General features: G+C 44.0%; 1 long non-coding RNA gene across 2 annotated transcripts; it reads right to left on the bottom strand.

The window, feature by feature from the left end:
* Positions 1–991: 991 nt before the first annotated feature.
* LOC116959001 lies at positions 992–25,443 on the bottom strand. Of its 2 annotated transcripts, none has more exons than XR_004405588.2 (4): positions 25,175–25,443; positions 23,179–23,500; positions 15,348–15,411; positions 992–3,667 (listed from the first exon to the last, which is right to left on the bottom strand). It is a non-coding gene; the product is annotated as an uncharacterized LOC116959001 (long non-coding RNA). The 2 variants fall into 2 exon arrangements; XR_004405589.2 differs by lacking the exon at positions 992–3,667 and adding an exon at positions 9,511–10,330.
* Positions 25,444–25,676: the final 233 nt, after the last annotated feature.

The following is a 25,676-nucleotide window of genomic DNA, read 5'->3' as shown; positions in this document are numbered from 1 at the left end:
ATTAGTGGTTTTCTCTTGAGGCCTTGAATTAATAACTAATATGAGTCAACAATTTCATTTCCAGGTTTTTTTTTTTTTGGCTTTTTTTTTTTTTTTTTTTTGTTGTGTGTGCTTTTCTTATCTTGCCTGGCTCTCTCACTGCCAGGCAACAATTTTCTTCAGTAAAGCCACACATCTGAATTAATTAATCGGACCTTGGGCTGTGGGCTACTGTTCATGATCTTTGGAGAAGACGTGGCATTTTAGCACGGCTATTCTCAAACTGATAACGGTTGCTCCATTAGGGACCTGGGAAATACATCACCCGGTGAGGGAAGGTGGCCTGTCCCCGGGGAGCTGCTGAGAGATGAGTAGGGGAGGGAGGAAGGCAAGAAGATGACCTGGGAACAGAGCCAAGAGGTGAAGCGCTTAAAAAGTTCCCTCCGGGTGAGGAGACAGGCAGCACCCAGAAGCGTGGCTGAGGCAATCCGTGGGTTCTGAAAGCTGTTGGAAAAGCTTTCTTCTCCCGTTGTCTCTGGTCCCGGTGTCCCTGCTGAGGAGTGCTGGTCTGGCTCTGTGGCTTGCAGCAGTTATGGACTTCTTTTCTCAGCCTGGCTGTCAGGGGTTCCTTCGCCCCCTTCTCCCTCTGCCATATCCCCCGTTGCGCTCCAGCCAGCGCTCCCCCTGCACCCATCCAAACCAAAAGCAACTCTTAGGTGGGAGGAGCACCCTAAATCCAGAATCTACTTATGGTGAGGGGGATGTAGAAAAGCAATCTGAGGACTGCTGGCTCGGTGCATCTTCTCCCACACTGCCGAGGAGGAAGTGGCACTTCTCTGCATCCCAAAATAGCACGGCAACATTTGAATGCCCAAATGGCACTGTGTGCACATATGACAAGGGTTTCTCCTTTGTCACAGGAAATATCTCTGCAGGGCCCGAGTCATGCTAGTACATGGCTGGCTCCCAGGGGAAGAGCTGGGGAGCCTGTGGGGACAGATGCTCCCTCTGATGAAATGGCAGAGCGAAGAAATCCATCTCCTCTGACCCTTCTAGGCAGTCATCCAGGCTGTCGGGTGCAAATAATTCGGTGCACTGTTGATAAGCTCCTAATATCCTTTGGGGTGGTGCTCAGAGGTGCTCCCTCCATCACAGGGAGCCTTAGGTCTGTCTCCTGTCATCACGCGGCAAGAACTACAATCTGCATCATTCATGGAAAACCTGACATCTGGGAAAAATGTCATTTTGGCTGCTGGTTTTTACTTGTTATTTGAGTGTCGACAGTGTCCCTCTCCTTCTCTGGAGTTCCCTCTCTGCCGTTTTTTAGTGGGTTTTTCTTCCTGGATTTTTTTTTTTTTTCAAACTTCAAACCCTTCTCCTTTTCTACTCTCCTGAGTATTTTCTGGTGGCTCACCTATGTTCCAATGACCAATGTTTCTGAAGGGGTGAAATTCTGTGTTTTCTATCTTCTTTCTAGTCAGACACTTAAATATTACTCCGATAGGTCTCCTACACTGAAATGAAGTGCAACAGTAATCATTAGCTTTGACCCCTTACCTATATGCTAGAATTAAATGAAGAAAGTCCTTGCTGTGAAACTATTTTTCTTCAGTATAAGAAATACTTGCAAACTGAATCAGCACCTTAACTGCAGCATGTGTATTTTTATAGTCAGTTAGTTTGAGAATCTGGTTATTTTAGCTGGCCCATGGGGGTTAAACACAAAATATGTTTTCAATGATGGTTCAGGCAGGAAACGCCCAAATTCACCCTTCCCGCGCGATTTTAATACGTCCCTCTAGTGAATGTACATGCTGATACAGCAATATTTTATCATAAAGCTGTGAATCACACTAGCCATACAAGACGGGTAGAAGTCAGGAAGGAGGCTACTATGAGGCAGAAGTCCTCAGCTTCTTGGAGTAGTTGAAAGATGACAGATGACTTAGGGGTCCGGATGGAGGGGGGCTGTCGTTTTCTTCAACGACCGAATGCCCTGTAGGACAGTTGCCGTCAGGCCTGTGAGGGCCCCTGTGGGTAGGACCTGCCCTGCCCAGCCTCAGCTGGGACCCCCACCCGCACCCTCTGCCAAGGGATGCAGGAGCTCCATGGAAGCTCGGGCCAGGGTGTAAGCTGTGTCGGAGCCGGTGTGCGCTCCCAGCCACGTCCCCGACATCCCTGAGCCGTTGTCTGCATCTCCAAGGCTCACCTCAGCCCTGACTTGTCCCCTTGCCTTTGCTTGTCACCGCCCTGCCCCGCTTGCCCAGCTCGGGGACCATGCCCTGTCGGTGAAGGCACTGCCTGCGCTGTGGTGACCCTCCGCTCCTGGTTTGCCATCCCTTCTGGAGTCTCTTTGCTGCTGCTGCTCCCCGGCACTTCGCTCAGGTCTTCCAGAGCCTGGTGCCGAGTACCACGAAGCCTTCTCCCCAGGCTGAGCCCGGGTCTGTCCCCCACAGCTTACCCACTGGCTCCCGGGCTGCACATGGGGGATCGTCCCCGTGGTTCCTCCTGCTGCTCCTGGCTGACCTCCAAAGCCCGCAGGAAGCTGTGGTCAGCATGCAGAGGCAGACAGCAGCCTGTCAGGTCCCCTTCACATAGAGCAACCTCTGCTCCCCAGCTCCTTGGACCCTTCATCTGGAGTTGGGCAAGGGGTAGTGGTCCTGAGCAGCAGATCACCGTGCGCTGAAGAGCCAGTGAGCCACATAACGTCCAAGCAGAATAGGCCCAGGTCTGTGCTCTGCTGCACGTGCAGGTTGGCCTTCAGGCTTGTGCCATGCTGGACATAACCCCTTGGCTGCAGGACAACCCACCCGTGCCAGCCCACGGCAACAGCTCCCACTCAGTACCGGTGCTTACACCAACCTCGTCCTTGCCCTCATCGAGCAGTGCAGCAAGAAGTTCTCATGCGAGCACCCTTTCTGTTTGACAGTAGAGATGATGGATAGAGTTGTTCGTTTGTAAGGAAATCCCATAGTAGCTTGAATGATCAAAATGGTGTAACCTTCTCCACGGAGAGTGTGGGAATACAACAGAAGATTGGCAAGGAAGATTGCAAACACACTCGAGTGACTTGCAGCTGGAGTGTTGAAAAACACATATATCACACTAATTGTTGTTTAGCTTCATGTGCTTGACTGGTAGGATGTCTACATTTAGATAACATGTGACAGACTCTGAGGCACCTTATCGAACATCCTTGAGATTCCTGCCCTGCTGTGGGAAAGATCAAAGCACAGTGGAAGTACGCCTGTGAAAATCCCTGATATATACAGGCAAAAGCAGCAGGTTCGAGATCTTTTTTTTCTTCTCCTTTTTCTGACCAGCAAGGACTGAGCTCCATGGTGCCTCCATCCCCGCTTGTGTGCCTCTGCCCAGATGCTGCTGCAGAGATCCCTCAGGTCATGAGGTAACAAGAATAAATTTACCCTTTGCATTTCATCGGTGGCTTTGTGGTTGTTCCTGTGTCCTGCCTGTGCCAGCTCACGGGGCCTGCAGCGTGCTGCATGGGGATCAGAGGCCTGTTCGATGCTGAGTGACTCGGAATTTCCAACATCTAAAGGGATGTAAGATTATCTACATGATTCTCTCTTTCTTTACAGTGTTAGATTTAATAAATAGGGTTTTATATGACACGTTACAGAGTCTGAGTGTCTTTCTTGCCGGTGTCATCATGGACTGGCATCTCTTGCTGCAAAACATAAAGATACAGGAATTTACTAGTCAGATGAAGCTCCTCTGAGTACTGCCTACCCAGGGACCCACTCAACAGACACCAGCTGCCAGCCATGGCAATCACTGCACCAGCGAGCAGCGTACCCCGACCTGGAGGAGCCCTGCCATGTCCTCCCTTGCTACCCCCAGAGGAGGACCCCACAGAGGTAGGTATCACCCAGTCTCCCTCCTCATCCCAGAGGCAGGACGCAGATAGAAAGAAGGGGTGAGGAGGGGCACTGTGCTGCTAGGAAGCCTACTACCCCATTGCCCACACGGCAGCCCCACTGACACCATGACAGGAAAGGAGGTGCCCTTTGGGCGCGGCTATGCCTTGTCGCTCTCTGAATTGGCAGAGTAGCTCAAGGAAAATTTGGCACGAGGGCTCATCCATCCCCCCCCCCCCCCCACCTCCCTTGCCGAGGCCCCTACGCTTTTCTTGTCAAGAAGGACGGAGTCTCCATCTCTGCGTAGATTGCTAGTCTATAGTATTAAATTAAATAGCTGTGAAAGTCAACTGATTTGTGGATAGTTTTAAAGCTATCATCCTTTAAGAGCTTTGGAAGAAAACGTAACATTATATTGAATCTCCGATTTAAGCAGCTTAAGAGGCAAATCTTCCTCATATAAGCCTTTTCTTTTGTTAAATGTTTGTCTTATTTGTAAGATGCTGCCTCAGTATCTGTTTTTCAGCATCTAAGCACGCTGTGAAGTGACGAGGAGACGGGCCCAAGCTGCAGTGTCAGAGCAGGAAGGAGAGAGCCTTATCATTTGATAAGTTTCGATGGAGTAAAAACATGGAAGATTAAAGGACAGTGAGAAAGATGGTGGCTACCTTGTCAATGGTAAGGGAAGGAAAGCACTGTGAGCAGGAAAAAGATGATTAGATTGGCAACTGCAAAAGAAGTAAGACTCAAAAGCAGCGAGGAAATGTGTAGTTCAGCAATGGCAATGAGAGGGGGTGATTCTGAGGTTAAAAACTGTGCACTGCCCAGGGGTGGCAGAATTTGGCCTCAAGAGAAAAGATGTCACAGGGAATAAGCTGACCACTGTCACTAACAGGGTGGAAGAATTTTTTTTTTTATTGAAAATTTTTGCCAAGTACAAAATTGGCACGACAAAATGTCACCCAATCATTTCCCACAAAATTTCGTGGTACTCAGCAATCTCATTTTCAAAGGTCATGGCACTCTGGTTCTCATGTTCTGCATTTCAGGTCACTGATAGAGAGTGTCTTCTTTACTACCTTTCTTAAAAATAAGGAAGGTAAGCATGTTCCTTACAATCAGCCAGTTTAGATTTTAATGTTTAAAATTAACTGAGAACCTAAATGGGTGTGAAACGACAGCAGAGAAGATTCTAGTGCATGCACTTTCTAAGTAAATCACCGCTTCAGCAAGATGAAAACATTTACTAGCTTCAGATTTAGTTGTTTCCGGATGCTGATCTGTGCCTCTGATTCCAAGACATCTAAACTTAACCATCAGTTTAGCTAAGTATATATTTAAATAGCTGGTTGTACTGGGATGACTCTCCCTTTCCCCATTTCTGTGCTGTAACCTTCTCTAACAGCATTGACATGCTTGGGAAGAGTGGAGTAAAACCATGTTGTTATCGTAAGTCTATCCCCTTTGACAAAAAAGAGTTTTTGCCTGACACTCCCACTGTGAAAAACTGATTGGTGAAGTAGCAGAGTCAATTTTGCGTAATGCTGTCTCTTTTCAGCATCCCTTATTTCTGTTGCTCACCGTGCACCTTCCCCCCACAATGTGGAGCTCTCTCACCAGGGAAATGGGAGGATGGGCTGGTAAATCCTAAATTTGCACTGAAGAGCAGCACTATGCTAAATTCTTGGGTGGTGGGCCATCCCAGGAGGGAGGGATGGTTATTAAAGAGGAGAGCGTCAGTGCTATAGTTAACACCTTGTTCTAACGACTTAAATGATTTTCTATTCACTTAATGAAGGAAATCTAATGTTTAATATAAGCAATCAGCTGCAAACCATCAGATGAGTACTTCCAGCTCTCAGGGTTGCAGCCCTTCGATCCCAGGGTCCCCTTCCATTCCTTGCCCAGCACCGAACTGGATTTTTATAAATTATGGCTCGCTCAAGGGCAAGACCTTGGAAAGCTCAGAAGCTCGAATACATAGGCGGCTCTTGTGAAATATGTAAAAAATAGGTTCCCGAATGCATATCTGAAAGGAACATTTTATGGTTTTTTTTTCACTGATATAACAAATTTAAAACGCTTTGGAGCTAAGGCAAGAGCTGACCCCAGAACCCTGACAAATCTCATTTGTAAGCCATTTCAGAATAGCTTACTTAGGCCAGCAGACATCTTTGTACTACATGGTTTACTCTACCTGCATAGACTGATTACACCAGTGTGTAGGTTTCTTCCCCTCCTTTATGGCAAAGGAGGGGAAAGGTGTCTGAAAGATTTTGGCTGTTGTACAAGTCTTGATATATTTTAATCTTGTGCTACATGTCTATGAAAATGGAGAACGCCAGTATGAGTATGAAGTAGTATCCCCGTGACAGAATTATTTTTAACTTGTCTATGATTCAACGTGGGAATATTGCATGTTGTGTACCTGTGAAAAAGTCGTGTCAGTGGGAAGCAGGGAGAAAAGCTGCCTGTTTACCTCCTCCCCAGCTGCTCAGCTTTGGTCATGCCGGACCTTGTGGCAGGGGGGTCGGTTGGACCATGGCTCCTGTGGAAGGACCAGCAGAATGGACTTGCTGGCAAGGTGAGGAGAAAGGGAGTCAGCAAGAGGGGAGCAAGTATGAAGAGGGGAGAGAAACTCCGGTCAAAGTGGGGAACCCATCTCTGCAGAAGACAGGCCCACAACCATGCTTCAGAGGTCATGGAAAAGTGAGTTTTCATATCTACTTTCCCGGGTCCCCCTGTGCTCGGTTAGCACAAAACCCAACTGTGAGTTGCTTTTAGAATTCAGAGAGATGGGGAGGGGACACACCATGGTTCAAAGGACACATTTTCAAGTCTTTTTAATACGGCTCACCCAGAAGATCTGAGGCTGAACGATCTTGCTCCACTAAAACACCCAGGACTCACACAGAAGCCCTTTGGCTTGTTTACTTCAGGAGAAAGGGAGGAAGGAGGGAAATCCAGCACTGCTCTTGGCTGGCTCATGGTCCTCTGAGCCATGGAGAAAGCTGTGGCCTCCAGACTGACTGTCACGGTCCCAAAACCATGACATTCAACGTTCCTAATCCTGTGAATCTCCATCACAAAACACAGTACTACTTGTACCCACTCTTTTATTTTAAGGGGTGCCATTTATATGAAGATAGTGGAGCCTCTAGATCGTTATTTACATTGCAGGCAGACTAAGGCTATTGTAAGTTAGATCTTTTACGTTCAACTACCCCATTAATGCTTAAATCAGTAAGATTTATTCAAAGGATTTCTCGTTCACTGGAAGTTGTAACTTGTGAAACTATACTATTGCAAACACTGTTGAAGTTCAGATGGGACATAAAGCCTTAGATGTACCCGTGAGAAGGGAAAGGTCTGGAGAACAAAGGGCCTACTTGTTCCTCTACTAAAAGAGCTCCGGGGTTTTACAGTGCCTGCTGCCTCCTGGGGCTTTTTCTGTTTCAAGGAGAGGCTGGGTAGGCTGTCACTCTTAACTGGTACTTTTGTGAGTAATCTTCATGAAAACAGAGAAGAGTGTTTTTAATTCTACCACTCACTGTGTATAAGTGCTCACTAACGTGCAAGATGCTTATGGTCTAGTCTGTACTAAAAAAAGTAATCAGCTATGCAACCTTTCATACGACTGTCAAGATGTGTGCTAGGTGAAGACTTTTCACTTTTTTTGTAACTTTCAATGATGCACTTCAGCTCAAACTTCTAATTCTTGGTCTCAACTCAGGGGAGACTGAGTTAAAGTTAGAGGGTCATATTTTTTGATCCAGATTCCTGTACTGAGAATTTACCATGTGCAATACTACTGTGATGCCATTTCTGCCTTAAAGAAAATTTCACAGACCACTTGTATTGTTACAGAGTTAAGGCTCAAAATATTAATACATCAAACACTGAAACAGAATCAAATAGATATACCTCCTTATAGTATTAACCTATGTGCAAATATGTGTGTAGCCTCTTATTCCTAAAGTCTAAGGGGAAAAGATTTAAGGAAAGGAAGTGTCAAATGGGAATTCCCATTTATCCAGGTTCCCTTCAGGCCCTTCCCTGGAGTGCAGAGCACAGGCAGCAGGAAGGAGCCTGGAAGTTAAAGGCAGGCAGGGTTAGATGACAATTAATCATCCCCTCGCTGCTCAAGGACTCTTTGCTGCCAGTAAATGTCGAAGCTGAATTATCTTCTGGAGCACTCGCTTGCCTATTGAAGAGCAGGATTTGCAGGAGGTTTGCTTTTAGTAAATGAGCGGATGCTGGTGAGGAGAACGGACGTGCCTTTGAGTGGCTAGGTCTATCTATAGCAGAAGCTAAAAACAGCACAGGCAGGTGAGTCCCTGATAACACAACGTGGGGGAACCACGCTGCCTAGGAGGGCAGCTAGTGATGGTCCTTGCTGCTTCTTACTGCAACGTAGAGTCAGCACGCCTCTCTAATAGCCCTTTCCTCCCTTGGAAATACAAAGCTTGAGGATAATCCCTTTTAACACATGCAAGAGTCCTCTCCCTGATCCTCACAAATAGTCCTTCTCCGCCCAAATCCAGTCCCTGTGAAATTTTTGAATGAGTAGTTGACTTGGAAATGAGACCTAGTTAGCGCCGAGGCATTAAATAAAAAGGCATAAATGCTGGTTCCATTTGCATAATTCCTTTTTTTCCCCTTCTTCTCCTCAAACTCCAAGTATAAACAGAAGTTGATTTTTTTTTTTTTTTTGATAGCATAATTCTTTTCTTTTTTGGACCGGAAAAGGAGCTGGTTGTCTCTGAGAGGATGGAGGTAAAAAATGAACTCATCCAACAATTTTAGTAAGTCTAATGCTGACAGAGACACTGAATCATTTGTTTGCCTGCTCGCAGTGATATCCTACATATAAATCAATAATTATATTTCTTGGCTCAATCTCTAGTGTGATGAAGTAGGAGCAGTATCTGATGCAGAAAATGCGCTGCATTACGGTAACAACCATAAAGCCAGGGAGCACGAACTGTGAACAAGAGCAGCAGCCAGGCAGGGATTAACGCAGGCCACATGCTGCTCTCTGCTCTGCCCCTTCATTAAAGGCGATGCTAAAGCCTACGACCTTCCTCAAGAGAACAAGGTACCTTCCCTTTCTGAGGCCGCTTCTGGGAAAAAAAAGGTTGGCCAGTCATCTCCAGAGTGGTTTGGGGGCAAATGTTTGCCACTATTAGAGACATCTTACGCTGCCAGCCAGGCAGCGGAGCAGCTTTTTTGCCTTGCATACCAAAAGCAGATCCAGCCATCTCCCAGTTCTGAAGCTCAAGATAATTTTGACAGTAATTAAGAATACTTCGTCTACTATAAAATATGATTTTAGGCTGAGGCTAACAAACATGAGAACAACGTTCAATGTGTGTTTTGCAACTCTAAATGGTTGTTCTTTTTTGATTAACTCTTAAAGGCTGTTGCAGGAGTAGATGCAGTTGTGAGACCAGGAAAAGATGAACAATAGCTAGTTTTAGATTCAGAGAGCACTGAGCTCTCAAAACAGTCCCAAATGAATACGTATTTCTGAAAAGCATGATGCAGAAATAAAAGCAGGAGGACAAGATGAGATATGATTGAAATTCATTTCCTTAGAGAGACAGCTGATACTGGCATTGGTCCAGAAATGTAGTTTAAAGAGGCTGAAAGAAATATTAAGAAATAAATCAGTCTGAAACATAAATTTGTGAGCGTTTTGATAAAGCGGAGGGGATTCTGGAAAGGTGATGGCTGGGGGAAATAGGCTGAGCTTCTGACATTATGAAGAGAAATTGAAATCTATTTTTCATTGTGATTAAGAGTGCAAATCTAAGTCGTATTGGGCAACAGGTGTGGATGTTTCTATTAGCCCTGACTCTATCCAGTCGTTAAGGTACTTTCCTGCTATGCCATGGGTGATGTGCTAATGCAGCAGCACCATCTCCATCTTCACTGGCACGAAGAGGAAGAAACTCTTACGAGTAATCCCCAGATCTCTTCACCATACTACATGAGCCATTTATCCTTGCGTAGTAAGTTCATACTGGATGTAGGAAAGGGGTCACAGCCTTCGGTGGTCTCCAAGCTTTTGAAGACTCTGTGCCCAATCCCTGTAGTGTCAGCCTGCCAGTGGTGCAGACACGAGGTGCGTAAGGATTATCTGAAGTCATTGCCTTACAGGCTTTGTACATTCAGCACTTTGCGGCTGAAGACTTAAACTCCAGCCTTCCAACTCCGTAGAGCCCACACGAGTAGTCCCAGCCAACAGCAGTGCACGTCCCATCATGCTGCTTGCCCCCTCCAGCACTCCTCTGCCCTCACGGTACCACTGAAATCCCTCTTCTTCTCCTTCAGAAGCCAAAGGATGTGGAATTAGGCTGTCCTCACCATCACCGCTCCATGGACGCTCTGGAGTCGGCAGGTCTAAGTAGCTTCCCACAGAGATATTTGAGATGATATCTTCATTGCTTATGCTAATACATCTGGGAACACTGTGGAAATTAAAGAAAGATGGGGTGTTAACGTTGGTCTGGCCTTAAGACATCTACCCTTTTTGGATAATTATGTTTCTTGGATTGACATTGATCCTAGGTAATACAGTGGGAAAAACTGATATAGCATTATACCAAAAAAAGAGTTAAAAGAGAAGGGATTGATGTAAGGAGATTTGGAAAGCTCCCTTGTTAAGCAAAAGAGATCTTCATCTCTACTGAGTTGACAAATTTGATAAAAGTAATTGTATATATTTAATAGACATAGCCTTCTTAAGACATTAGACTGTTTTGACCAGAAATTAGTTTTGTACAGCATTAGGCAAGTGCATAGCAGATTAAATAGTTGGGGGTAACTGAACAATACCAAGATCACGAATATACACTAAGACAGCTGTCATTGAGGAATCACTGAATAGACATGCTCCAGTGGGGCTCTGCACTGTGCCCAACACACAGATAACAAACCTTGCAGATGGCACAGGGACAGGAAGAGTGCCCCACTCTCATCATGCAGAGAAACCTGCACTGCCACGTAATCTAGGTTTCATCAAATTTGGCCCAAGAACAAGGCAAATTACCACTTGCAGAAGGTGGGATGGGAGCTGAGGAAGAAGAGGAAGGGGAAGCATATCCTCGAAAGCAGTTTGCTGTGAATAGGATTAGGCACCTTAGTGGACAGGAACCTGAATGTGTAATCTTGATATGCTAGAGCAAAAAAGATTTATGGAAACAGGTAATGTGACCCAGAATACGATCTCTGTATGATGTACTGTATATAGCACTGAAATAGGATGTGTAGCTCTGCTCGTGTTTTAAAAGCATGTTGAAAAGCTAGTGAAGTAGAAAAAGCTTGTAACTTAATTGAGAGATAAAAGAAAATGTCTAAGAGGGAACAACTTCAAGAACTTGGTTTATACCTCAACAGGCAATCAAAAGGCGATTTGATCAAAACATACAATCCCTTGTTCACAGTGAGGGGGCATTGATGTTCTTCAGTTCAGTGGGAAAAGAAGCAAGAATGAGTAGTTACTAGTTAGAAAGGGATGTATTTCTTTGGTTTTGTTTAGCAGTAGTGATGACCTGCTGGAGCGAACTCCCAGGGGAAGTCATGGAAAATCTGGCCAGGGAGCTCCAACCATAAGCTGCCCAGCAAAGGAAAGGGAGTGAGGTGTGACAGCAGGGCAGGTAGGGGCAGTGACCTCACGGACAAGGGGTGCAGGCCCATACCAAGGTGAGTGTAACCAGGTTCATCCAACAATCCAGATCACCGGACAAGTCCAAAGCATGAATCAGGTCTGAGGTCAAGCCTGGAAGTCAAGACAAGTCAAGGTCTGGATCACTGTTACATGCTAGGCACGGGTGGAGCTGCCCTGTAGCTTAGGCAGAGACCAAGCACAAGAGTCTCATCTTAAAAGCATCTCTTGAGAGAAGAGGGGTGGCCCACCACCAAGGCTTCTTATAGTTCTGATTCAAGGTTGGACTGCTGCCCTACAGATCAGCCTGGAGCCCAAGCAGCCAAACCTCCAAGAGCTGAGGGAGTATACACTTGGTCCCCTGGTAGACATTCGCCTCTTGATGACTTCACATGTAGGCTGGGAACATATTTTATGCCACCTGTATTTGATCCCAGAAGCATGCATTTTTACAGCTTATGCTATACTGAAAAAAAATGGACTGGATGGCGTAATAATTCTGCAATTAAGGTCTACAACTGTATTCATGAGCAAGTTGTAGAAGATACATTCGCTTAAGATGTGGAAGGTAATAATGCAACACTGTGGGAGTTGGTGAGAAAACATTTAGTGAAGAAGAACCCTTGTATCTGGTCAGCTTTTCTTGTTCACCTATGCAAGCAGGTAGTACAGTAATCACAGCCACAGTTGCCTTTTCTTGGTCCTTAATCGCACTGGAGTATTTTAATTCATATCCTGTTAGAACCTGAAATGTTAGTTTTTTCTGGTTCTAAGGCCAGTAGTTCATTGCCCTTTCTTGGTTCATGTTATTCCTTCCTGCTCCACCGTTTTCAGTAGCTCTGTCCTCCTGACTACAGCACCCGAGTCCCCCGACCCCACCTCACAGTATTGTGGCTGCCCTGAAATCCTGGCAAGCATCTCCTCTCTGCCTGTGCTGCAGAGGAGCCCCCTGCCCCCAGAGCCTCTCCCACGGGGCGAATGAATGCTCAGCCCCCCACCCCGAGCGTGTGTCTTCCAGGCTGCTCGCAGGCGGCGTTCATTCAGCTCCTTGGCCACACTCCAGGCCGTTGGGTCTTTGCTCTTGACAGACTCAGCCGCATTGTGCGACACGGCCCCTGAGCCAGGGCTTGGGCTGGTCCAGCATCCCTTAAACTCCACAATCAGGCCTCGGACAGAGAGGTAGAAGCAGCTGTGCTTGAATTCCAGGACTCTTACGGCTGTGACCCCTTCTAATCAAAACACACAAGGCGAGCGCTTCAGCTGCGCTTTTCGCATGGAGACCTTGTACGAGAAAGAATCAGCCACTTAAATGGAGTTCTAGGACTCCCTACCTGCTAGAAGCTAAGGAATGCCTTTGAGATTATGGTAGAAATATCCTGGTTTCATCATGACGAGTGTTCCCTTAGATATCCTAGAAATTAACAAGACTTTTGCAATGTATATTTACTTGGTGCATTTTTTTTTCAAATCGATGCAGTGTAATTTCACCTCTAAATATAAGGGTAGAGTACTGGAAACAAGAATCTAATTATCTGCAAGGCACCCAGCCAGTGCTGCAGCTCCTAAAATCTTTCTTCTGTCTGTCCAATAACGGTAGGGTGGGCAAAAATCATCCTCTCCTGTTCTTGATATCCACAATGTCCTGGGTACGGTGAAGTGGATGAGTTCCAAAATATGCAAAGCTGCTAATCCCAATTGTTGTGCAGTTTCAAATGTAATGGTTGCATAAATCTCTTGTTCTTCTCGCAGGCATTGATCCTATACTCCAATAAGCCAATTCTAGAAAGGGAGAAGGGTTTTTCAAGTTCATCGAGATCATCTGAGATTTTTCCCGCAATAATTTTACACACTGAGATTACAGGGTTTGCTTAAAACTTTTAGCAGTCCAGATGTGGCCTCAGATTTGGCCATGTGGCTGCTGCAACTCAGAAATTTTTAATTCATTTTTGTCAAAGTCCTCAAGGTCATTCATCTGCTGATGCAGTATACTGTAAATCCTGGTGAATATTTTTAACAATCCAAGTAATTTATGAGAGGTTCTGCTCAAAATATGCAACAATAAAATTGCTCCGGACTTAGCCATGATGCAGCAGGACAGCAGGACAGAAAATATTTGCTGAGTTTGAATTATGTGATTTGTAAAAGCAGAGTCTATAACATCTCATCCAAGCGGATAATGGTCAAGCAGGTGGCTACCAACCTGCTTTTCCATCAGAAGTTTTGGCCTGTGCTGTTTAGTTCTAATACTCAATTTTACTTTAGTGCCATTCTGATGATCAGGGATCACTCTTCTGTACTTTTCTTAACCTTGGTGCTCTCTGGTAATATACTGGCTTTTGAATGCATTTCAAAATAGATGTTTACATTAATGTTCATAACACAAACAGGAGAAGTCTGGGAATACAATTTTAGCTCAGAATTGCATCAAATTAACAAAACTCAAACAAAAATCGGCTGATATATTACTATTACTGAAGTCTACAACAAATTACTACTCATTATAGTGATGAAAATAGTAAAGCCTGTGTGGTCTGTGTGGCATTCTAGTAGTCTTGAGTGAAACACAGACAAGCAGGACTGCTCGAGAGTTGGAATCTTTAACTTAGAGGATGAATTCTGTTAAGTACTTAAGATGGCTCTTCAAGATGCTTTCATTATAAATGGTATTGATCAGTGAAAAAATGTATCGTTTGTTACTTTATTTACCAGTTGGATTGTTAATGGAGACTAACTGTACACCATTTGTCATTTCTTTTCACGTCCAGGCTGGGTATGTCAAGGACATATATGGGATGCTGCTGAGAGCTAAATTTGAATTTAATATTTGCATAACAAGCAAAAATGTCTTACAGTGCAAAATTATATTTACTCTGTATCACCAGCACAGTTCTGAAACAAGGCTCTGACAAGCTAAGCAGCAGAGCTGAATTAATACATGCAAAGTAATTTTAATTGGCAGAGTTACTTGTTTTGTACTTTTTCCATTATTATCATTCTTTATTTCATTGTAGTAATATTTTAGACATACTAAAATTAGTGACATGTTGATTTTTACTGCAGTTACATGATGGACATTTAATGCTTTAAGGGTCAAACTCTAACTTAATTTAGCCCTGTGGCAGCCCTTTCCAGCTAAACTAATATAACAAGACTGTCACGTAGATTTAATAACAGGCACTCCATGCCAGGGAAGCGAGGCAACGCATCACTTAGAGTCTATCCAAATTGTCTGTCTTTGTGACCACTGTAATCTCAAATACATCCAATTTACCAAAAAGTAGTCTAGTAATAGAGAAGCAGCTGTAAAAGAACTGGGACTAAAATGATTTCCTTTTTGTATTAGTGAAATATTAAAGCTGTATCGGTGCCCTCATTGCTACTAAAATGCCACTAGACCAGAGTCAGCAGTCAGCAAGCCTTCGTGATGTGCAGAGGAATCGGTGATGTGTTAGCTACTGAAATGATAACTCTTGTATAAATGCAGGCTTGCAAAACTTCTGCCCGTATGTAGTTTTCACCGCTCAAAGTATCATCTGTGAAGCCACTTATGACAGTTACGTTAGTTGGAGGTCTGTTGCTGATCTTACAAAGATCTAAGTTGTTCACTAACTTTGGCTCCACTGGCCGTTGTCAGGGAAGCCAATTGACAGCAAGGACAGTGTGCGACTCTTCTACAGAACAGCAAAAGTTGCGAAAACAAAATGTAAAAAGTGCTCATACAAAATGAAGATAGTTAAAACTTACACTAATTTCTGAGTATGCGAAAAATCTGCCAGCATACAGCCATGTATGTGCAGCATCTCCTACCTTACTGTACTTACAGGCAGGGTATTGACATAGTGCTGAGGATGCTACCTCTGCGTTGTTGCTGACATTCCAGACAATCTGTTAAAAGTGAACAATTAGGGCATGAGTTGGTTGATGCGCAGCAACATTTCCATGGGCAGGCCTTTTTAGCTCCTCCCTTTTTTTTCCAATTCAGTCTGCCTTCACTCCATGGTAGTTCAAGTTTTATCTCTGCTCTGTAAAGTGTGTGGAGATGTTCGGGGGGCTGGGGTAGCTCCCCTGGGAGGCCGGGCTGAGAGAGTTGGGGGGGTTCAGCCTGGAGAAGAGAAGGCTCCGGGGGGACCCTGAGAGTGGCCTCCCAGGGCTTAAAGGGGGGACAGGGGAGGTGGGGGGGGACTCTGGGTCAGGGGGTGGGGATGGGATGAGGGGTAATGGTTTTAAACTGAAAGACGGTAGATTTAGGCAGGATATAAGGAAAAAATTATTTACTGTGAATCCAGTTTGTAATTTCCTGGGAGTAAGACAGCTCTAACATAACATAACATAACATAACATAACATAACATAACATAACATAACATAACATAACATAACATAACATAACATAACATAACATAACATAACATAACATAACATAACATAACATAACATAACATAACATAACATAACATAACATAACATAACATAACATAACATAACATAACATAACATAACATATAACATAACATAACATAAACATAAAAAAACCGTAACATAACATAACATAAACAGGACTAACATAACCGGAGTGAGTGGAGTTAACTTCTTATCAGAATTGATTTTGGAAATGACATCAAAGTCCCGTGACCTTCCTTCTTATATAAAGAAAAGTATTGCATATTTTTCTTAAAGATCATTGAAGGAGCCAAGACAAGATTTTACTCTCAGCACTATCAGTGTAAGTCCATTCTTTCAGCCTTATTATCTTGTAGAATTCAATTCACTTTCTTTCTTGTGTAGTGAGTGGAGAGATGCCTGTACTTCTGAGTGCAAGTCCTCCATCCTGCTTTAGGGTGGAATGAGTTGCATTTGACGTGCCCATCCCTTGTCACTGGCACTAATAGTCCAAAGGGCTAGCTTAGAATCAATAATACTAGCCAAAATTAATACTGAATGTATTTTACACCATAAGTGGGAGGAGAATTGAGGGTCACTGATTACAAAAAAAGTAGTATGTTTCTAGAGGACTATTTCCGCTATTTTTGTATTTTATATGTACAATCCTGGTGACACCCCTTCAACTACATCTAGTTTATACCACTGTAAATCGGTTATATCTGATTTACATCAAACTTGGTGTCTGCGGTTGTATTTCACGGGCAAGAAGTAAGTACAACTGCAGATTTTCAATGGATTGCAGTTGTTTGTCCTCAAATCAGGAAGGAAGCTTTTATGATTTGGGTAACTCATAAATGTAAAGGGAAGTTTTTACCTATGAAATGTTATTCATTAATAACATATTAATAAACAACTTAATTGATGTCAGCCTCAGAACTAATTCGTTGTAAATGTGACTGGCTGTAAAACTAGATTTACCTTTTGGCTCTGCTTTCAAATGTAGTATATTACCTTAAAAGCTAGCTCAGATTTTCTCAGGTTCTCTTGAGGCCGTGTTAATAAATAATAGGATCAAAGAGAAAAGAGAATGAATAAGCAACTGAAAAGGATTTAAAAAGCCATCAGTAATCGAGAAGGCTGATAGTATGAGCAACAAAGGCTAAAAACTTTAAAAAAACACTGCTATCTCAAATATATTATGTTAGAGTCCATCTGGGACAGAAGCAGGAGCTGGAACCAGAGTCTCCAGGTGGTGGTGGAGGAGGACATGCCTTTAGTGTTTTGAAATGTGTGTGTTTACAGAGCCAACTGTGCACACAGTGACTAGGGGCCACTGGGTGAGTGGCAGGGATCCTGCAGAAGAAAGACCCTGGACTTCTTTGTGAGAAAGCTGGGGTCTTAGCACCACAGAATAAACATCACAACTTCCTATTAGAGTGGAGCAATCAGTCAACCTTATAGCAAAGGTTTCATAAATGTTTGTTAAAAGCTCACACGCTGTCTGTAAATGGAACAGTAATTGGAAATTGGTATAGAAGAGAAGATTCATAGTAGAGATTTCTCAGGCTCTAATTTCAAAGGATGATGAACAAGACAAAAAAGACATTCACAGACTGATTTTTCAAAAATATTGGTAACTGGTAAGTTGAAATGACATGACATAGAGACAAATCTGTGATCTGGTTGAGAGGTGAGACAAAACTACAGCTCTGAAGAAAGCACTGAAAGATGGCCCCAACTGCTATACAGAACTTAGTGGTGTTAATACTCTTGTACTGAAAGCAGAAAAGGTAACAGGTGCAAATGCTGTTGGTTGCAACAGTTTATTGTGCTTGCAGTGAGCATACCACAAAATCAACAGAAGACTAGCGCCGGAACAAGCTGAAGCACACATTGTCCTGGGAGATTGTTTTCCTTCCTGTTTGAACTAATAACTTAATTTTAGATCACTAAGATTGCTGGCATCCCCTCCCCAAACTCTAAGGGTGCAAGATATATTCTCATGTCTGAAATACCACGTGATTCTGCCTTGAGGATAAAATGGTTTCTGAAATTGTCGTGAGTGCAGTGGGGATTGGCAAAACGGAAGCGATGCAGAACACTCCCTTTATAAACGGGCATGCTGGAGAAACACAGCACCGATTCCCCACAACCGCTTTTACGCTTCTGTGGAAAGGGAGCAGCGGACAGTTGCCTGATTCATAAGTCAAGTAGACTGATGGCGTTTTGGGCTGGGATTCATTTTACCTATTAAGGAGAGACCTAACAATTTGTCTTGATTTCCCCCCCTCCTCCCCCTGCCCCGACCCTTATCCCTGGGCTTGTGCTTTGACCAACCTGTCCTTGACCTTTCTATTCCGCTGCTAATGCTTCCCTCTCCCAACACCCTGCACAAGGACAAAACATGGCATAAGCCCAACTCGTTCTAACTTTTTTTTTTTTTTTTTAGGTAAGTTTTTTTCCCTTATGAAGCATTTTTGTACGAAAGGATACCATATGGCTCTAGGTTAACAAATGGTTTATAGAAATACCGCTTCCCTTCCTGCTTAAATGAGAAAAGATTCCTATCAGCATTCATAAAGTGTTTCCCTATATACTAAGCAATGTATAAAAGCTAAAGTGCTTTTGGCCACCTTCCAGGCATTAGGAGAAACCCAATACTTGGTAGCTTCTAAATGGAAAGAATTAAAATTAGCATCATGCTTCCTTCTTATGTATTAGGAGATTTTTCTCATGATCTGCTTATTGGCTAAAGGACTCTGTCTAGTGAAGTTTCCTCCCACTGCATCTACCTACCCTAACTAAAGGGCAAAAGACTTTTTTATTTCAGAGATCTAATGGATTTAATGCTTTTCTCATTTTGCCAAATCATTTCCATTTTGTTTCCAAGTCTTCTGCAATGAGCTATGCTTTGCATGATTATTTAGGGAAAAAAAGTGCAACATGCTTGTTTATGTGCTTAAACTCAAAATTAGAAATGTTCTTGCTGCTCAAAGTGCCTACTGAACATCCCTCCATCATGTTAAGTGCTTGTGAAGCATGTTGCATTGCTCATTAGTGGGTTAATTCGTAAATGTTAACTAGGTAACTAGCCTCCTGTCAGACAGAAAATATTCAAATACTAATAATATATTTGCATGGCATTGTGATAGTACAGAATCATCTGACCTCAAGGTTAGTATAATAGTGAGGATATATTTCAATTTTCAGTGTAATGCCATGTTGATTTTTACCACCCTTAGCATCGCCTTGATGTTTGGGTGGACTTTTAAGTTATATCTTGATCATTTCGCAAATCTAGTATTTGTAGGTGAACAGTTTTACAAATGTAGCTTAATACTGTAATATATCTTTAGATGGTATTATTAGCAAATCTGATACAGAATATTCCTGTAACTGAAAAGGCCTTTTAAATGCAAACATTTTCTGCTTGGCTTTAGGTTAATTGTATTTAATGTGAAAATTATAGACAGCTTATGGAGGTTGCTGTTCTTCAGTACACGGATTACATACATTTTGCATCTGAATTTCTGATATATCCCTTACTGTATACCAAATACTTTTAATTTCAACAGGTCTGTAATGGATATCTTTGTGTAGTATTTATTTCCAAAGTCTCCTGAAGATCTGTCTAGTGAAAATACTCAAGCTGGCATTTCCAAAGCTACTTTGCAAGGCAGAGACCAACATCCATCTTGAATATTTTATGAAGTGATTATTTTGGATTGATAATTTAAAGAAATAACAGGAACAGCCACAGAGAATTCATTACTGTTGTTGAGTTGAGAGATGTAGGATGAAATCAGATCAGACTGGTTTGGGCTGTAAAGCAAGAGACTCCCTGGACAGAAACACTGGGGCTGGCCTCAGGGGAGCAAAACAACCTTTTTTCTCTGCAATGGAAGACATAACCGGGAAAGTAAGCTTTTGGGATTGTGTTTTTCTGGGAGACTAGAAACTAGCATGGTCGGCGTTGGATGAGTAAAAGAAAGGGTCTGTGAGGCTGAACTTCTGAGCTTAATGAAGTCGATGAAAATGTTACTGCTCGCTTTAACAAGGACAGGATTCACTCTAATTTTAAAAATAATGGATTATGCAAAATGTAATTAACAATGGATTCTAACTGGCTACCTGTGGAAATTGTGGCTTTATGATGACAGCTTTTTGTTCCTCCATCCTCTTTTTTTTCCAGTTCTCTGTACTCTGAATTGCTTTTCCAACACCACCTCTGCAACTGAGCTGTGTCAGCATTACAATATACTGTGATTCACACACGACTCTTTTCGCAAGGAAAAATTGTCACAGGAGAACTTGTTGAAATTTTGGGTGTAAGCAATATTCGTCACTCAACATCACGGGAAAAAAAAAGGCAGGGGGGGTTAACCTAATTCTGTTTAACGGAGGAACAAGAGAGTTTCCAAACTAGAAGAGGTATGCATCACTGCTTATTAAAGGTAGGAGTGCAATCATTTTGGAAGTGTGGATGAATGGGAAGGATATAGGTTGGAACAGATATCTTAGAGAAAAAGATGAGAAGTAGCAGGGCTGTTACCACTGAAAGTGAGAAAGGAGCAGGAAGCCATGCAGAGAGACAGAAGATCTTGTTTCATTGTCCTGAGGAGGCATGAGGAAATAGGGTTAGGATACTGATTGCAAGAGGCTTGGGTTTTTGAACATGGAAGCTGCTTCCTTTGGTTATTCCTCTCCTTATGTAAATAACATTTATTCAGTAAAAAAAATGGCTAGTAAAAAGCGCCATTGTTACCATTTAGAAATACTAGTGCATGTGGGAAGGAGGAGAATCCTCTTTATGTTCTTACTGTCCTGTTTTCCCCCTGTAGAAAGTACTGCTGTGGCATAATAATATGTATCGACCAGTCTGAGCTGATGGCGTTCTCTGCAAATAATATAATAAAGAAATAATGGCCCTCATCATGAGCTTTTAACTGTATAAAACTTAAATTCTGGCCAACAGTTCAGTTCAGAGAGTATTAAAATAATGAAGGCTAATTGTAGAAGTTTTTCATTTTCTTTGGGAAAGCCTTACTCACTGAGAAGTAAGCCAGGAAATTATTTGAGACTTGTTTTAAGCCCACAGTGGACTGGATTTTGCATTTTGTGGATAATAATACACAGAGGCTTCCAAACGCAGTGGGAGAGCTCAACACAAATGGCTCCTGAAAAAAATGACAAACAAAAAAGGCATTGTATTGCAGTGAACAGTTAGGCACCGCTCTTACAGAGATGGTTTTGTGTCCCATGCACATGCATAACAATTATTGATATTCACCAATGAGAGAAAAAAATGCCCCATGTTCCACCACTGTTACAACTAGAATGGAGCTCACACATTTAAGATTTCACGCTTACACCTAGGAAGTTTACAGTTAGGACTAGATGCTAGTTTTATGTAAAGATATACTTGCTTATTTTTGCTCCTTTTTGATTAAAAAAAGCTCATTCTCACCATTGGTTTGTTGGCTCTTCAGGTTTTGGATTTAGTTGCTTGCGAAACGAATTGCCTCAATTTTTGAGACTGATGTTGTCAATACATATGATCTCATCGTCACAAGTGAAATAAATATGGTGCTGCCCAGATTGTCCAAAGATACTTATCCTCCTTCTGCCTGTTCTGCTTTAGATTACTGTGATAGTTTTATTTTATTCAATTAGTGTCTGTTCTTCCCCATCTCCTCAGGCCTGCCTGTCCTGGGTTTGAGTGAGTGGTGGGGTTTTTTTGGTGGCAGGGGAGGGGGCTCTAGGGGCGGCCCCCTGTGAGAAGCTTCTCGAAGCTCCCCCAGCTCCACGTCAGCTCCACCTCTGCACCAAAACTGAGCCAATCGGCTGCGCCTCTGCGATAACGTATTTAAGAAGGGACGTGGTGACGGGCAGTGGGACTGGTGAGGAGGAGTTGCTGCAGCTGCGTGAACACCAAGGTCAGTGGAGGAACGGAGGAAGAAAGGAGGGGGGAGGTGTGCCGGAGCAGAGACCCCCCTGTATCCTGTGGGGAGACGGCAGGGCGGCCCCCCCCTGCCACCCATGAAGATCTGCGGTGGAGCAGACACTGATTTATGGCCTGTGGCTTCCTCCTGAATGATCAAGGTTCTGTGCCCGAAGAAGGCCGGGGTCTCGTGGGAAAAGGCAGCCCCGCTGCTGTAATTCAGCGCTGGGAGGATTGCAGCATGCGGGGGAGTCCCACGCTGGAGCAGCTCGGGAAGGGCTGCAGCCGTGGGAGGGAATCCAGTCAGAGAAAGTTAGTGACCCATGACGGAGCAGTGTGGGGAACGCTGCGGCCCGTGGGAGGGATTCAAGTCGGAGAAAGTTTGTGGAGGACTGTCTGCTGTGAGAGGGGGACCACGATGGAGCAGGAGGAACAAGTTCCAGAAGCTCCCCCCCACACCGAAGATGAAGGAAGTGGCAGCGCTGCCTGCACCCCCCATTCCCTGCCCCTGCGCCCCTGGGGGAGGAGGTAGAGATATCGGGAGCAGAGCTGAGCCCGGGAAGAAGGGAGGGGTGGGGGGAAGGTGTTCTCAAGATGTGGGAATGCTTCTCACTGTCCTACTCTGTTATGTGTTGTGTCTGTAATAAATGTATGTTCTTTTTTCTTCCCCTAACGAGTCTGCCTCTTGGTCGTGACCATAAAGGGGGATTTTTCCCCATCCCAGTCCTATCTCAAACCCCAAGCCTGGCTCTCTGTCCCTTCTTATTGCCGGAAGAGAAGGGAGAGAGAGTGGCTGCATGGTGGTTGGCTGCCGACCAGGCTCAAACCACAACACTGCCTGACCATGAAAATTTGTAACTGGCTGTGCCCGGAGGTTAGGGGAGGGTACTCCTTGTGCTACTAACCCTACGCTCTTCAGCCTTTTGTGGTTTACAGAGATCCCACACGCACCACCATCCTTCTTTTCCTCTCCATCCTGCACCTCTACAGTGCCTTTTCTCTTGTGGAAGCTAGTATGTCTTCCCTTCCACATTTCCAACAAAAGAGAGGTCTCCTGCCCTGAGCCGGACGGTTTTATAGCATTCTGTATTGTTTTTAGCTGTTCTAAGAATTGGACCAGAAGATGTGACCCCTTGGTTTTAGTGTGCCTTTCATTCTGGTGTATTTAATTTTTGCTTTAATCTATATTAACAATGATTTGACCATATGTCTAGAAGCGGATACATGTAAATGACTGACTGCGTCTGTCCACGGAAACTAGATTTTTCCATGCCCAGCCATTTCTCTGGAGGGAGCAAGAAGGGTGCGCAAGGGTTTTGGCAGACTTACAGTGAAGGCAGAGCTGAAGTTACTTCCACCTCACTAGCGGTCTGTTCTGCAGCTCCTGAGGATGTCGGTGTCTCTAAGGCAGGGCCATCAGAGACACTTAATGAGTTCCTTGGGTGTAAAGTAGGTTACTTTAGCAAGCTGGGGCTCAAAGGATGACGGCTGGAAAAGTGAGCTCAAGACCATATAACCCTGCTTGAAGATGGAAATATGCATCTGAAGAGTGGAGCACAAGGCTTGGAGTGGTAACACTTCAACTCTTTGGCTTGAATTTGCCTTCCGAAGTCTGTTGGGCTTGTACATCACCTTTACTACCTTGGTCAGTCTGAAGTGAAACAACATGCCATTGTTATTTAAATAGCATCAGAATAACAGTTATTGATAGATTTAATACTGAAAATACTGTGCATAGAGACAAACTTCAGGTTCCAGAGTATTCAAATTTTCTGATTATTTGTAAAAATAGAATTATTTTTAATCATGTTATCAAAGTACTTTTTCATGTTGTTCTACCAGACATGCTTTTCTCTCTGGAAAATTTGGTGAATACATATTTTTATAAATGAGAATGCCATTTGAGATGGCACCATGCTATTACAGTGCATTTCAAATGCAAACAAAAATTATTCATCAGAAGCGAACTCTAAATCAGGAAATACAAAATAATCCACAAATTCTTCTGAAGTATATCTAACTTTGAATTTCCATGGTGACTGCACCCAAATATGTTTTTTGTTGAAGTGAGTGTATACCTGCTAATTGGGTCAGTGATTCAAGTCTAACAAGTTAACTAGTTATGCATTCTTGAAATTATTCACATCAAGAGTGCCAGCAAAAGGTGGCTATTATCATTTGTTTTATCATAAAAGTAAGAAAACTCTTTGAAATAAATGCAGATTGTCTAAAGATGCTCTGCTTGTAGAGCCAAACAAAAAATGGCAGTGCATGTTGCACATGCAAAGTATCTCATGCAGATCTGACTTGCAAATCACTTAAGCAAGCAGTAGGCACAAACAGTGGGCACTGTGGTTTCAACTAATTTTTCTAATTCCTTCTGGTTTGGGCTCCATACATTGCAAAGCAGTTTTTTATTCCTACTCGGAATATGATGATAGAATTATAGAACCAATGGTTTGGGTTGGAAGGGACCTTAAAGACCATCCAGTTCCAACCCCCCTGCCCCGGGCAGGGCCCCCTTCCCCCAGCCCAGGGGGCTCCCAGCCCCGTCCAACCTGGCCTTGAACCCTTCCAGGGAGGGGGCAGCCACAGCTGCTCTGGGCACCCTGTGCCTGTGTTATTTTATTTCCACTCTACTGTGTAAGTAGGGACTAAAATACTTCCCATCCTGGTGTGTTAGCTCTTGCTCAGCCCTGGACTAGTCAGAATAGACACAACGTGATATCCACGATAAAACTTCCAGTCCCCTCATGTTAAAGCTTTTGACGTGTAGGCATTTGGGCAGACTTTTCAAAGGAAAATACTTTTGGTTGTGAAGGTTTGTATTTAAAGTTTCAGGGAGGAAACTGGGTATTTCTATCTTTTTATATAAACTTCCAGGCACTTCATAAATTCTGTACAGTGTTTTACTTAAAGTGACCACTGTATCTCGGTCCAAGAGAGGTCTGTGGTAAGCAACAGGCTCAGCAGTTAGGTCACGGTTGCACTTGTTACTTTGAGAATGAACCCAGGAGAATCAAACTCACTGTTTTATTGCAATGCTTCTTAAATAATAGTAACAAAATGTGGTGCACTTTTGTCTAAATGCCAGCAAACGGCCTCAGCTCTGTTGGAATTTCATTGACATTCAGTCTGTGGCTTCACGTTGGCCAAAGCCAACCACGGCCCCGTCTGCCAAACCCTTGCTCCTACCTTCCTAGTTCCTTAGCTGCCGGGGAGCTGGTGTCCAAATATTGCGAGGAGCTTTATTTTTTGTTGAGTTTCAAGCTCCTGTTCTATTTTGTCACCCCCAACAAACTTATGCTGAGGCGTGATTACCCACCACAGCGCCGTTCCCGTGCTCTGCCGTCCTTCTCCCGCTTCGAGCCTCGACTCCTTCAGGCCGATCCTGCCATTTTGTTTGCCGCCCAACCGCTCCTTATTGACCTTTCCGCCCTGAGATGTTTTAAAAGCTTCTATTTTTAGAAACGGAACTTAGCGGTATAGTTCGCAGACGGCGCCTAAAGTGTCTTTAAAAACAAACCACCAAGCCCGCTTTATTAGTTTATTAGTCTGCCTTTTACCTAACAGCAGACTTCGTTTCCCGTTACCACCGGCCTCATTCGGGCCCCCCCCGGGGCCGGCCCAGCCCCTCCGCGCCCCCCCCCTCCCCGCTCCGCTGCGGCCCGTACCAGGAGAGGATGTCCCGCCTCCCTCCCCTGCTCTGGTTGGCCGGGAGCTTTGCTGGCGTCCCGGGGGCTGAGCCGCGAATTGGCCGAGTTTCCCCCCTGCCTCCAGTACCGAGGGAGGGAGGGACCGGCGAGGGGCTCTGCCGGCGGAGGCAG

This window comes from Tyto alba, unplaced genomic scaffold, assembly GCF_018691265.1.
Source record: "Tyto alba isolate M040663 unplaced genomic scaffold, T.alba_DEE_v4.0 Super-Scaffold_14, whole genome shotgun sequence".
Taxonomy (NCBI): Eukaryota; Metazoa; Chordata; class Aves; order Strigiformes; family Tytonidae; genus Tyto; species Tyto alba.
The sequence above is the reverse complement of the archived record's forward strand: the minus strand, read 5'-3'. Positions and strand labels throughout refer to the sequence as shown.